Genomic DNA, 13,795 nt, shown 5'->3' on the forward strand with positions numbered 1-13,795 from the left:
GGTAATAAATTTAGTTGGATATTTCAGTATATCACCTATGTTTTTCAATATCTACTTATGTAAAAAGATATCGGGTATAAGAGCTATTACCGGATAACACCTATCGATATCGGGTATCGATATCGGGTCTATCAGATATCGGGTAACACCTATTGTCCCTGATTGACTAATTAACATTTTAATATTAAAATGAACCACCTGCATCAAATTGGATATGACAGAAGATCCTAAGTTAAGACGAAAATACACGCCCCCCCCCCAATCCTGATATGATTTAGCCTGAGATGACTTACGTTTTCCCTGGGTAGAATAGATATCATTGGCTTTGTGGGTTTTATGTCATAGGTTTTGGGTATCTGCTAAACAAATATAAGGGCTACATACTAAGGTGCTTCTTGACCCAAAAGAAACAAGAAAAAGACACGTCGAGATTGGTTAAAATAAGGTTGTGATGTGTTTGGATTTGATTAATAAAGAAAAATTGTTGTCAAGAAATATTTAGTAAGATTCATCATCCCCCCCTGTATGTGTGCCCTCCCCCAAAATTTATGTTTCTCAACTTGCCTAAAAGAAGGCAAACATTTTTGATCCTTTCTAGGAGAACAGCTCATTTATTCACAATGTATATATGTACTGGTTCAATCTACTTAGAGTTTATTAGGGCGATCCTCGATGTGATTTTCGATTCGTAAATGGTTGGTAAAGAAAAATTTAACTTTAGAAATAATATGCTTTTTTTCTGAAAATCTAATTTGCGTTTGTGAATCTCCACGTTGGTGAATAAGTTGAGTTGTTATTTTTTCACTTCTGTAAACTCAAATGTGAAATATTTCCCCGTGGAAAGATATTTTGAGCAAAGAAGGTTTAAAAATTATTATGTTGTTTGAAGAATAATGGTTTATAGATGAGGGTAACTGATGCTTTTCTTTTGGGGATTTCTTAGATTTTGGCACATTGTAGAATGTGCTGAATTAAATATATATATATATATATATATATATATATATATATATATATATATATATATATATATATATATATATATATATATATATATATATATATATATATATATATATATATATATATATATATATATATATATATATAGAATAAAAAAGGGTAGATGAAAAATGGTAGACACCCCTTTCGATCGGGTAAAAGTTTCACGGTCTTCCATTGTTGTTTGGAAAGGCCGGAAAGGCTTTAAAAATAGTTGTTTTTTATAGCAAGGACTATATTTTCCACCTCCTTGTAGTCCTTTCTCCCGACTTCTTTTCGTTTAATGAGGTCTTTGGCCTGGAAAATGCTGGTGAAGCAATCCAGAAACGAATGTTGTTGATAGCGATTCTGATGGTGATGCTTCCAGAAATGGCAATGATGGACTTCACGGAATTGATGATGGTTGAGATGATAGTGATGGTAACGAATGACTAGGCTTGATCGACTAAAACAGAGTTAATATTTCCACCACCAAGTCATATCATTAGATGCCAGAGCCATCTGCATTTACAACACGTACATTCTCTGAACATTTTTTGTTGAGAAACATCTAGCTATCAGTTGAGACAAAGGGAGGAATGTTGGTTGCTAACAGCTCGCATAGTTTAGTTGAAAAGAGCTAGAAAAATTTCATTGGATAGCTGAATAGTATCAATGGCTATATCTCAGTTAAAATAATTTTTGCGCCAAGAAAAAATTCTATAAAATTATTGATTTAAAATCTGTTCTTTCGGAAAGTAATATGTCACCGTTGTGTCTCACTAATCAAAGCCAAATTATTTAAACATGATTATCCTAGAATAGCCAATTTGAAAATCCAATTTGGATTACGAAGTGCGCATTGAATACATCAGACGTTGACAGATTTCTTTTTTCTTGGATTTGGATTCTGGATTTCTTGGATTTGGATTTCTTGTTCCTTGGATGATATTGTTTCTTGGAACATTGGGTTCTATTTCACCAATTTCGTTGCATGGATGCCTCTTTTTTGTCCAATTATTTTTTTTTCTTAGAACGTTTTCAACGTGTTAACCAAGACAAAAGAAGAAGAAGAGGAAGAGAACAATGATTGAGCAGTAAATGCCATATCTTAATTTTAAATCTTCATTTTATTGCGCATCTTAAATTGCTAAATCTTCCAGTATATCCCCCCAATGCTTTTAACCCTAATAAGGAAAGCCGTTTTAAAACATTTTATTGCAGTATTCATCCTCTTCCTCCTTTAAAAGTATCATTTCAAATCAATCAACAGACAATTCCCTCTGCCGTTAAACAGTCTCGTTAAAACATTGTTAGAAGAACTAGCGCCTCTAGACGGTTGGATAATTTAACGATAGAAAATTTCAACAGCAGATCGTAAAGCCTTGGATAGAGGAGGGCTTTTTATGATAACTCGTTATGACCGTGGATGAGGTCCTTAGTGACAGATTACTATCCTTTACAGCTAAAATAATTTAGGGCAATACAAAGTACTCCGTACGGACGGACTCTTATGGCCTCGTAATGTTCCAAGATATTTTTCATAGAGAAATATTTTTGCTCGTGGCAACAAGTCAAATTACTCTTTTATGAGGAAATGTGTTAACCTAATTTCTCTGTTTTCCTCCTGAATACTAAATTAATTTAAAGAGGAAATGAAAACGCTTGCTGACTAATAGGCGAGTTCACTTTAAAAATGGCAAAGAATTAACTCAAGTTTTGGCGAACTAAGAAATGGCAAGGTTGTAAAGTTTTTCCATGAATTTAATTTTGATTCATGCTCGGGTCAAATTATAGTCGTATTTGTGGATAAAGTTAAAATTACGCACAACTACAGCGCCGATTATGTGTCCCGCTCGTATTTTGTAGATTTGAACGTTGTTTAACTTTCAAGCATAAAATTTGTGATTAATGTGTCAGAATAAATATTAAAGGTATAATTTTTGGAAATTGTAAAATATGGAAACTCATAAAAGCAGGTTTCCTATACGTAAAGATAAATCCGATAGAATATACAAAGACATAATGCTATAAAGCAATGGTTGGGAACAAATATTTGGAAAGCAGTAGTTGAGAACAAATTAGTGTTAAAACAAGCTTTTTGACCCAATTTCTTGACATTTCAGTTTTCCGCTTCAGTGTTACAGATTTGACATTGAGATCAAGGGAATCATATCTATGTGGTTCTATCCCTCTTTCTAGGGCTATAAAGAGCGAAAGGTTGAGATGACTAGGACACGTTTTGTGGATGAAGGATGACAGTTTGCCAAATTTGTCCTTTTTGGCCAACCCATCTAGGGTCAAACGAAAAGCAGGTCGTCCCTGATTGGACGGGAGGAGGTCGTAGGAAATAATTTAATAAAAATTTGAACTTCTTGGGAGAGTGTCAAAAGGGAGGCTTGAAATAGATTGTGATGGAGTAGGAGCGTTCTTAGCTGTGTTGGCCTATAATTTATATATGTATATAATTTATTTCAACGTATTTAACATCTAAGATGGGGAAAACTAAACTGGAAAAGCTGGCGAAGTTTGTATATTCATTGCTCGTAAGTGTCTGCATGAGTTTTTAGTCATAATTTACGACTTTTTTTTAGCAACAGATGTAAGTGTAGTGTGGTTCTGGCATCAGTCTCCACCGTCTGTATTGGCCCTAGCAATTAAGATTCTATGGAAATATTTGAATTTGAATTTCGTTGCAAAAAAAAAAAAAAAAAAAAAAAACAGTTTGTGTTAGTATGCGTAACAAACCAAAAAATAAAATCAATATTTCCTTGTTACGAATTGTAAATAAAGAGTGACTCGTGCTAAAATAGCTGAAACACAAAAAATGGAGAGATGCTGGGAGAGGGAAAGCCTCCTTAGATACAGGATAATTTCTGTTCCTTTTAAGTTTTATGCCGCTTTTTACTTTTATTGTCATAAAACTTTCTCGAATACTCTATTGTCTATTAATATCGTATGTTTTCTGCAAAATAGGGTAAATATCATAATAGAACAGTCCCTTCTGTGTCACATTATCATCTTTTCTAAAATGTTGGAGAAATTAAAACGCTGTAATATAATTTATTTCAGCGTATTTAACATCTAAGATGGGGAAAACTAAACTGGAAAAGCTGGTGAAATTTGTATATTCATTGCTCGTAAATGTCTGCATATCTTGAGTAAAGTAGAATGTTAAGAGAATGGAATGCATAAATTTGGGAATAATTTTAGAAAAAAGGAAGAATAAACTAAAACTGAGGCTATGATTTTGTTGATATTATTTTTCTTCAAATTGCCCGTCAGTTTCAATATGCTGCAGACGCAGAACGCAAATAGAGGTGCCTCCCACCCAAGTCTCAGTGTTTAATGACTCACCAAAAACTGAAAAAAATTTTCATATGATGGCCAGTTGTTTGACGAGCTTAGGCCTCCTGAAACTTGCTTCCCCTTTTGAAAAGAACGATTTACGTGCCTGTGCAGTGGAATATATTTCAAACTTCCCTTAGATTTGAGTTTCCTATGATGCATTTATCTTTGACCGTTCCTTGAATCATGGCTGAAAAAGAAAATTTCCCCTCCACATATAAATAAAACATTTTTGAACTTGGGCCCATTTGTGCTCGAATTATCATTATAATTATAATTTTGTATACTTTCGATTTGATATATATATTTTATATATATTTTTCTCTTCTGAACTAAAAACTATAATAGCAAAAGAGTAGTAACATTCGATTCCCAAATCAACACTGTTTCCTAATATAATGGCTGCTACCGTAACAATTAGTTCCCACTCCCTTCACCTAGTGGGACCGACATAACCTGAGGCTATATGAAAAAAAAACTTTTTATTTAATAAACGTTAAGCTAATTAAACTTAGCTAAAGCTGACCAATTAGAAGACTATTGACAAAATTCAGAATGACTAGCATATTTGAGGATACGACATTGAGTTGATATTAGGCGTATATTTATCTCAGAAGTATGAGCTAATGTCAGACACTGACACAAGCTGAGCCTTGATTTTGGGAAATTTTCGTTGTGAAGGGGCCTTAAGCTGGACTTGTCTTTTGCTTAAATTCCGCATTACTATTTAAGTTATTATTACCCTTTTTTTAAATGTCGATTTGCTTACAGGTAGGGCAGGGGGGTGGTCGCATAAGCTCAGTTATAAACAGATGCGAATTTCAGCCTCATCTGGATCTGGAATTCCAATGTTTTCCTCCAATTTTCTCTACCTTTAGTCTTGATTATAGGCTATTTTTTCATCTTGAAATTACTTACTTATATTTTTTTTATGCTTCTTCAAATAAATTACTTATATTTCCTGAAAATAAATCCGTTGAATTTTTCCTTTCCTACCGCCTAATCTGAGATGCTTGGTTTTCTATGTAATCAGTTTTCCTAACTACTTGGAGACGCTTCTCCAGGGACTTTTTAGAAGCAATAGCCCTTCTCTTAGGACTTGTAAATTTTGACATATTTTCCTAATTAGTAAAAGTGAGCTCCAGTCCAATGACTGCATTTGAATTGTAAAGGATTTTTAAAAATTACTTCAGCTTTCAGAAAGTGGCAATGAGGGTATAGAAGATATGCTAAGGGAAGGTGGGATTGGGGGTGTCTATTCATAAAAAATGTAGAGGGGGCAAGGATTTTTTTTTCAATAAGAATGAAAGAAGTGTTTTCGGGAGTCTAGGAGGGGTGACTGACCCCCACCTCCCTCCAAATTGCTGCCCCTAGGGGGGAGTAGACAACAGTTAATAAGGCTAAGAAGGGGCGATATCAACAACCAAACCTGAGATTTGTCTGAAGAACTCCTAAGAGGATTTGAAAGATTTTAACCAGGAAAAGTACCCATCCTTAGTTTCTTGCCCCCCTCCATTCCATGAATACATCTTCTTATGCTCTCTCTCCTAATTTTGGCCTCATGTACTTATGGAATAAGGTACGCAATTGCCTGGGATTTTCTATAGCTTATTTGGCATTAATTCAAGACCAGGAAATGATCATTTCTAACAATCCCCTTAGGTTGTTTTCTTGTATTTAAACAAATCGAACCTGTAACCATTTTGACAAATTAAATGCAATAATCCTTTCTTAGTTTATGAGCCATTTCCGTGGAAATTTTTATTCAAGAAAAGAACTTTGTTTTGAATATTATCTTCTGAATGAAAAACGTTGTATTATGGTTGATCGTAACGGTTTTAGATGCAATATTATACATGATTTTCCAATCATGTATATCATGATTTTCATGATTAAAATGTATATCATGATTAAAATCATGATTTTCCACCCAAGTATACATGATTTTCACGGACATTTCATGAAAATTTGCACCTTAGTTGAGGAATAGTTAAGATTTGCTAAAACTAGTCCATTTCTCTGAGACTAACTATAATCTATTAAATAGTTCTCGTTAAAATGTTGTTAGTAAAGAGTTATCCATGGTAGTAGTAACAGTATCAAAATAACCTCCATTTATGCTAATACTGAATGTGTAAAATCTATTAGAGTTACATCAAAATAAAGCATTTTTTGCCTCCCCCATGCAATCTCTTAGGTCTATTAATTCCTGAATACCACTATTTTCTAGGATTTTCGGATCTTTCAAAATTATTAAGCTTTTAGAGTATGACTTCATGTTCGTCAAGGCCTGTGAAAATAAATAATTAAAACTAATTAATTAATTTTTTCAACGCTTCCGATTTTTCGCCTACATTCCTTTTTTTTCAAATTCGATGCCTGCTACTACCAAAAATTGAATAAACAAATTTTATTGTAAAAAATTGTCTTTATTATTAAGAGTCTTTTATTAAAAATTGAATTCCCTATTTTTCCTAACTTGGTTGAGATACATATATGTGGTCCTGTAAGATTCTACGTTATAATTCAAATAACCAAATTTAATGTTCATTGTCTTTGGGTATTTCACGTTTAAATGTACACATACATAATTGTTAAGATAACTAAGTTTACGTAATTCCGGAAAAATGGCAGGAAGACCTCCGGAAGCAGTGCGATCCTGATGAAAATTCCATTATCATATTTATTTCAAAGCTCTTTTTTAATTGATTTAGTCGACATTCCACTCTCGATACTATTAAACATTTTTAGTTTACAAAACGCTTCATCTGTTTATTTTTAGAGTTTTCTTAACTGTATATTTAACTAATAGGTATTACCAAGTAATGTTTCCTATATTTTTAAAACCGTCTTTTATGATTTGTTTATGTTATTTTGACAGCAAATAGCTATACTGTAACCTAAGATGAACAGGAATTATCCTGCGCAACAAGGAAGATGCTGCCCTCAGAAGCTTATGTAAATCTTAAAGTATAATGTACCATATAATAAAGACAAAGGCTCAAAACAAAAATGTAGAGTTGGTACATTATAATGTCTTGGTCCCAACTATCTTGCGCGGCCGCCCAAAGGTAAAAACGCGCATATACATGAAAAGTCACTTTCAAGTTAGATATACCGCTGAATTCTGCTCAAAGAGGCGATTCGACTGGTGTAGTATGTCGTAATAAAGTCTCCTGCAAAGATTTTTCTAGCAAAAACACGTATCTGCAGCATTTTGCCCTATTTGCCAAAGTTGAAAAATCGACAGTTAGCAGTGTCAGCGAACTTTGGCATGTATTTAAACTGCATAATTGGAAAGAATACTGTCTGAAACCAATTGTAACGAATTATCACTTCAATCCTGGGTAATGTGTTGCAATGGGTGGGAAGGTGTCGCAAAACTTGAGAAACTTTGAAGATGATTTTCTTGGAAAAACGAAAAGTGTATATATGCGTTTTTACATTTGGACGGCCGTGCCTTTTAACAAAGGGTAAATTGCACTTTAGTATTTACGCTAGGGGTTTCAGAGGTGATAGTTCATTATACTATTTCTTTTATGGAAACAGCTCAAACAAAGAGTAGCAGTAATAACCACAGTTTGATTTAATTAAACAATTGAGAAGCATGTTTTTCATGGATGAAAATTCTATTGTGGAGGATAGAATGTTATACAAGATTAAAGAGCTTTAATATTTCTGGTTGTTAGTATTCATATCATGTTCTTTTTATTGCCAGGGTATGCGAAAATTTATTTTCATTTCCCTGTGTACATTAACATATGTATATTTCAGATTAAAAAAAGGAGAAAAAATGGCCTTGGAGTTCGTATCAGAAACTTGCTAAATTAAAAATTCTGTCAAATGTGAAACAGTTTATTAAAAAAAGATACAAATGCAGTGCAGTGTTTCAAAATAGGATCAATAAAAGTGTACAAGAATTAAACTAAAAAATAAAATTGGCAATCTGAACGCGAGCGATTTGGTTTTATTGCTCGTAAAAATTTGCATGGCGTGAAATTGTTGCAAATTTAAAGTTATCAAACCGTGATTTTATTAGTTGTCATTAAAAATGTCTTTCAAAATGGGAACTGTATGCTTTCCAAGGTTTACATAGCTAGAAGAGAAAACGATTAAGGTTTCACATTTCGAATATTCATGAACAAGCTACCAAATGGCTGTATCTGTATTTTCATTAACTCCCCTTTCGGTGTACTAAATTCACATGTTTGCTCTTAAATTCGTTGTGTCCCAACAACTGATGAATATTAACCAAATTTCTCTTTGCTCACGTCTATTTTATAAATCTGAAAACCCTAAACTTTTAAATATTCTTTAAAAGTAATCACAGTAGTTAGAGATTTCTTGAAGTATATTGGAATTTTTTAGTCATAAGACATTTACTGTTATTTATAGTCATGAATATGCCCAATTTATATTATAACCTAGAAAATATATTATCTTGAGTTTTAAAAATGACAGTCTTGTTTCAATACAATAAAACAAATAAAAAAGACATACAAGGTTATGAAATTCCAAAACATTATGAAAATTTGGCAAATTTATGCCGCTTTCAATTCATTTCCGTGTAAATACTATTTTATATAAAAATAGCTCGTGTAATCAAAATTTCTGTAGACGTGGATTCCTTTGGAAATTTACCCCTCCCCCATCTAAATTACCGGGATTTAAAAGTGAAAGTGAATCCATTTATTTTTAAGTCGATGATATAGCGTACTAAATAAATATTCTACACAAGAACTAGAGCTTGTACAGGAGGTGTAAATTGCTTATCGAAAGGGGGAAGAAAAGAAAAACGACTGTGGAGACAGCGGAAACTTCATATTCTTTGCATCGTTTTGCAGATGGCTTGATATTATCCTCTCCCAGAGTTGTTCAAAGGGGGGAGGGTGATTGGGGCAAGCTCTCCTGGGTCCATGGCTGGAGGGGGCACCGCGGCTGGGGGGTGCTCAATTTGATCAAGTTTTTTTCATTTTGATTCTCCTTTTTTGCTTTTATTTGAGTAGTTACAGGGGAGGCTGTAATTAATTTTTCCTTGGGTGCTACCAACCCTAAGAACGGCTCTTTCCTCATCCCGCAATCAATTCGGTTTAAAGAATCATGTTACCTGGTGTAAACTTCTGTGGTAAAATCGTGCTTTTCAACAGAACAAGGTTTTTCGTTTAAAATTACCTTTTCTCTCTTTTTTTAAATCTCTAAGAAACAGAACTACCTCTTTTGACTGATGAGTCAGTTTGTCGGCTTGATTTTCCGATTCTCTTGGTTGCTAGCTTGCCGAATGTAGGAATTTATAATATATTGAACAATGTTCCAAATGAAGAGATGAAGATATGTATGTTTCAGTCAAGGCCTATCAATGGGAAAATCACTGTGTGGCCTTTGGAGTTCTAAATTGAGACTGGAAACCAGGATTTTTTTTAAAGGAATGCCATATTTGGTTTATCCTTTATTTTAAAGCTCTAAAAAAATTTCTAGTTCCACTTTTTTCAAACTTCAAAATTTTGCCAACTCAGATTCTTCAGGCTTAATTCCAATAGGCATATATTTCCCGATATATGCAATAAACATCAAACCATTTTGATTTAATCAATATATTGAAAGACTTTTAGCAAACTCGGAAAGAGAATATGCTTTTACTAAGCCGATTCGGCCAATATCATTAGATAATGATATCGATAATTTTTTTTTTTTTTTTTTTTTTTAATGAATATTGTTGCAACTGCTTAAAGATGAGATTGCATCAGGGGTTTCGACACTGAAACCTTAAATTTAGATACTAGACTTGGTCAAATTTGCTTCTGAAAATTTCAAGTAGTATTTGACCGCCTTTGGCCAAATACTGCTTTGAACCCAAGAGGGTCACAAAAGGGCAATTAAGGCAACACATAAGGGCAATTAAGGAAAGGTCATATTTCCACCCGTTATCCTTGTTTCTGTAGTTTGAATACTGTATAACGTTTTGCTTGGTATATTAACAGGGTTTGGTTTACACTGTCACTATTAAATGGTGAAAATCTGTTGAATCTTACAGCTTTATGTACATACTGCTCAAACTACAGCAAATATATTTTGCAATACATAGGTGGCAATTTTTTTTCAAAATCCATAAGGGATTCAGTTTATATTCTGTCCACAATAGTCGTAAACGATTTTTTCTCCCCAAAAATCATACAGATGGTGCTGAGATTGTCTTTCTGCCCTAACTATTACATTTTGAATTAAATGTTATATAAAAGGAAAGTTTCTTTTGGCACAACTTTCTCTTAAAATTTGTTTTCGAGCTCTTTCTAAGATCAATTGAACGCAAGAACTTGAGGAATTATGAATCATAAAGCGGGGCTTTTCATGTTAGAAAAACTGAAAGTCCACTAGCAACTGGGGAACTATGTTCTACAAACTTGTTAATCTATCTTGGCGACAAGAAAATCGTATGGAATCCATTTAGAAGAGGAGGAAAAATCCAAGAGGAAAAAATCCTTAATTTGGACTATAGCGATCTTTCCGTCTTTGCTTCACTGAACTGGAACGAGATTGCGAATCTTTTTGCGGACCAAACTTTGTCTCTCTTAAAAGGCGAAGTGCTTCGGCTTGTTTTTATATTTAATTGTATAAAAGAAACTCGAAGTTATTTACATTGGGAGATTAGGTTTAAAAATTTATATTTTAGAATTGTTTCTAATACTGCAATGTTTTTCAGTTTCGAACCTTCAACTTCTAATTGAAACTTCAACTTCTAATTCGGAGTTGAAACTTCGAAGACATATGAGGCTAATGAAACTATCTTTCTTTGGTGGGAGAGTGGAAGGATTCTAAAAAAAAAAAAATTATTTTTAGGTCTGAATGATCTTATTTTTATCCACAGATCTTCCGTATTTCTCCAGTACGCGTCGGAAATTTGGGGAAGTATCATCGTATCATAGACAAGGATCTATATTTTCATTGTCTTTCCTTGTTATACGTCCCACGTTAGAGAAGTTTTTATTTCGAAGTCGTAAGATAGATAAAATGGTACAAGATAAAAAGTGCTAATATGCTGTGTCCATAAAACAAATAACTGCCTCATTTGACTCTCATAAAATTAATTATCGGATTTTATAGCCTGTAATGCACCTACTGCTACTACTAACAACTCGCCACAGCACGAAGCCGCCCGAGGCCAACACAGCTACGCACGCTCCTCCTCCATCCCAATCTGTTCGAAACCTTCCTCCTCACGCCTTCCCAGGAAGTTCCCATTTCCTTTAAATCTTTCTTTATGACGTCCTTTCACCCCAACCGCGGAAGGCTTGCTTTCCATTTAGCCCTAGACGTGATAGACCAACCCCTAATTATCGTAATTTTTGGTTCTGAGAATATCTCCTTAATATTAAATATTTCTTGGCGCTTGTCTCCTTGTCTTTGGGGAGTTCCAGTATAAAACAATTCAAATGAAATTAAGGTGGCATTAAAACTCAAAACAAACAAAAAGTATGCCATACTTTGAAAATTCAAATGAAATTAAGGTGACATTAAAACTCAAAACAAACAGAAAAGTATGCCATACCCCCGCACATACGTAATAAAAGCATACGAATATAGAATTTCGTTACGTATTTTTACTAATAAAAACGTTTGTAAAAAATCAAAATTTATAGTTGCCTTTTAAGTAACCGAAAAATTGGAGGGCAACTGGGCCTCCTCCCCCGCTCCTTTTTTCTCAAAATCGTCAGATCAAAATTATGAGAAAGCCATTTAACCAAAAAAAAAATAATATGCAAATTCTGTTTGAACTATTCAGGTGCAGAGAGCCAAAATCAAAACATGTATTAATTCAAAACTTTCAGAAATTAAATAAAAAAAACAAGTTTAAAAAAAAACAACATTTAATTCTCCTTAATATTAAATGTTTCTTGACGATTGAATCTGAAGTATTACTCTGTCTTTTCATAAGCAAACCTAAATTATAATTAAAAGTGATCTATTTTAAAAGACCATGATAGGAAAAGACATGGCCATAGTTATGTTGTTCTTATCTTTTTTTCTTAATTTTCTTTTTTTTTATATGTACTGTTGCGTTTCAGTTCTTTTGAAATTGGTCTCTGTCGTTTTTTAGAATTTTAAAAATCAGCACAGAGTATTACGGGGCATTTTTTTTGGCTAAAATTTTCTGATACTCTGCCCCTCCCTTCACGCCACAAACCTCAATCTTTCATTGCTAAAGCAATGAAATGTTGCTAGTACATCGCTACAGAAACAATGGTTTAGTTGAAAAGTATATTTGTTGTTTTTATTCAAAGACCTGTATGTTATGTAGCTATTAAATAAAAAAAAGAAGTTTTTTTACTGAAAGTAAGGGGTGACATTAAACTTAAAACGAACAGAAATTACTCCGTATATGAAAGGGACTGTTCCCTCCTCAACGCCCCGCTCTTTACGCTAAAGTTTTTCACTGTTTTAAAAAGTAGATTTGAGAAAAAGAGTCGAGCTTTAGCGTAAAGAGCGCGGTGTAGAGTAAGAAGCTCCCTACTTTCAGTTAAAAAAACTTGTCTTTTTTTTAATTAATTTCTGAACGTTTTTCAGTTAATGCATGTTTTGATTTTGGCTCTCCGCACATGAATACTTAAAATGAGATTAACATATTTATTTATTTTTGCTAAATGACTCTTTCTTGGTTTTGATCGGACGATTTTGAGAAAAAAGGATTGGGGGAGGAGGCCTAGTTATTTTAATTGGCAGGAAAATTAAGAAATGCAATTAGGAGGTTCTGCCTTTCATTTATAAATAAGTTTGCATAGGGAAAGTCTTGTCAGCTTTCAAAGATAAAATCCGTTGAATTTATTGAGTTTAGTACAGTGGTTATAAGTTTTAGTTTCAAACAGTTCGTGGTAACGAACTATAGTAAGGAGCGACCCGGCTCAATAGTAAACGAAACTCTAAAAAACGGAATTTTGATACTAATAGATATATCAAAAGAATTGGATTTTCATGCTGATTTTAAATATATAAGTTTCATCAAATTTAATATTACTCGTCAAAAGTTGTGAGCCTGAGAAAATTTGCCTTATTTTGGAAAATAAGGGGAAACACCCCCTAAAAATCATAGGATCTCGACGAACATCACACAATCGCATTCAGCTTATTAGAGGACCGTACTGTAAAAGTTTCAAGCTCCTATCTACAAAAATGTGGAATTTCGTATTTTTTGCCATAAGACCGATCACGGGTTACATACAGTAATGGTTATTTGAAAGTGTAAAGACCTTTTCAGGGGTATTTTTTGGTTGGGGGGAGTCGAGGGGAGGGAGCTACACCGGAGGATCTTCCCTTGGAGGAATTTGTCATGGGAGAAGAGAAATTCAATGAAGGGGGCGCAGGATTTTCTAGTATTATTTTAAAAAAAAAGAAAACAAAATATGAAAAGTTTTTTCCACTTAAAGTAAGGATCAGTATTAAAACTTAGAACAAACATAGATTATTACGTATATGG

General features: G+C 33.4%; 1 protein-coding gene across 6 annotated transcripts in view; it reads left to right on the forward strand.

The window, feature by feature from the left end:
* Positions 1-13,795, forward strand: part of LOC136042865 (forkhead box protein O-like) — a 135,167-nt gene that overhangs the window by 100,815 nt on the left and 20,557 nt on the right. The window lies entirely within an intron of this gene.

This window comes from Artemia franciscana, chromosome 2 (assembly GCF_032884065.1).
Source record: "Artemia franciscana chromosome 2, ASM3288406v1, whole genome shotgun sequence".
Taxonomy (NCBI): Eukaryota; Metazoa; Arthropoda; class Branchiopoda; order Anostraca; family Artemiidae; genus Artemia; species Artemia franciscana.